Source organism: Neophocaena asiaeorientalis, unplaced genomic scaffold (assembly GCF_003031525.2).
Source record: "Neophocaena asiaeorientalis asiaeorientalis breed wild unplaced genomic scaffold, Neophocaena_asiaeorientalis_V1.1 scaffold42, whole genome shotgun sequence".
NCBI classification, from domain to species: domain Eukaryota; kingdom Metazoa; phylum Chordata; class Mammalia; order Artiodactyla; family Phocoenidae; genus Neophocaena; species Neophocaena asiaeorientalis.
The window spans coordinates 453,709-454,981 of record NW_020172633.1 but is presented as its reverse complement, the minus strand read 5'-3'; positions in this window follow the sequence as shown (position 1 = coordinate 454,981).

Below are 1,273 nucleotides of genomic sequence, written 5' to 3'. Positions count from 1 at the left end.
CATTATATTTCTACTGGACAGTGCCAACTTCAAGCTTGTTGAGGTATAATTAGACATAAAATAATTTTGTTTACTTTTGACTGTTACTATAGGTCTATTTAAAAATCCTTCTGTATCTCAACTGGAAATATTATTCTTTTTCTCAAAAGTTACCTCTTTTAAATGCTATAATCTCCAAGCTACCTAACCAGGTACCTGTAGTGTGTGAGAAGATTAATATTTATGATGAGTATGTACTTATGAGGAGTTTGATTCCGTTATTGCAATGTTGTTGCTAGGACATTTCTTTAAACCTGGAAAGTTCTGCCTTTCTTTCCAAGCCAGGCTAGTGGAAAATGGCTCCAGACATTGGGTACTTTTGTATAAAGCTAACAGTAGTTTTGTTTTCTATTTGTCATTATGACTCAATCCTCTTTGCCTTGGCTTTGTGTTGAAGGGTTGAACAATTAAAATTTCCCAGAGGTCCCCTTTTTAACTCTCAACAAAGCCCTAGCAAATGCTTCTGTGTCTTATTCACAGCAATGGTTTCTGCCTTTCAATGAAAAAGTAAAACTGGGAATAGTTTTCAGAGCTTTCAGAACTTTTTCCATTGAAATGCAAACACTCCTCTGGTGCCTCTGAAAATTCTGAGAAATTGTTGGGTTTTGGCGATGTTTCCAGAAAACCTGGCATTCTTCTCCTGTTCATGGCTGGTTTAAGTCCTTCTCTTTCCAAGTACATTCAAGCAAAGTCAGCAGTTGAGATTGTCTCTTGCAGGGCAAACTCCCAACTTGAACACTGAACAAAAGGGTAACTTTTTCATTCCAAATTTGGGATTGTGACCAGTAAACCTCACAACCTTACCTTGGCACTTCTCTCCAAATGCAGCTTAGCTTCTCACATGCACCTTCTCCTTAATCCTGTCCATGGACTGCCTTGTAGGCAGCGTTTGCAATGACTAGGCACACACCCCAACAAGTCACTCATACGTTATAAAGATAATGACAGATATTGGCTTGGATTTCTTGGATTCTCTAATGCAGCCATCCTAACTTGCCTAAAAATTCTTCATCCATAATTTTCAGCATGCCACCCAGCCCATGCTCTCTATTCCAAAGTATCAGTGTAAAATGAAGCCACCCATCTTTTCCATCTTCATTTCCTCAATAGTAGTAGTCTGAATAGGTAAACCAAGAAAGTGATCGCCAAACATTCGATTAACACATCACCAGACTCTGATCTGATATAGAATCAATGCAGATATGTCCTCCTTATTTACTGTCTATAATATACA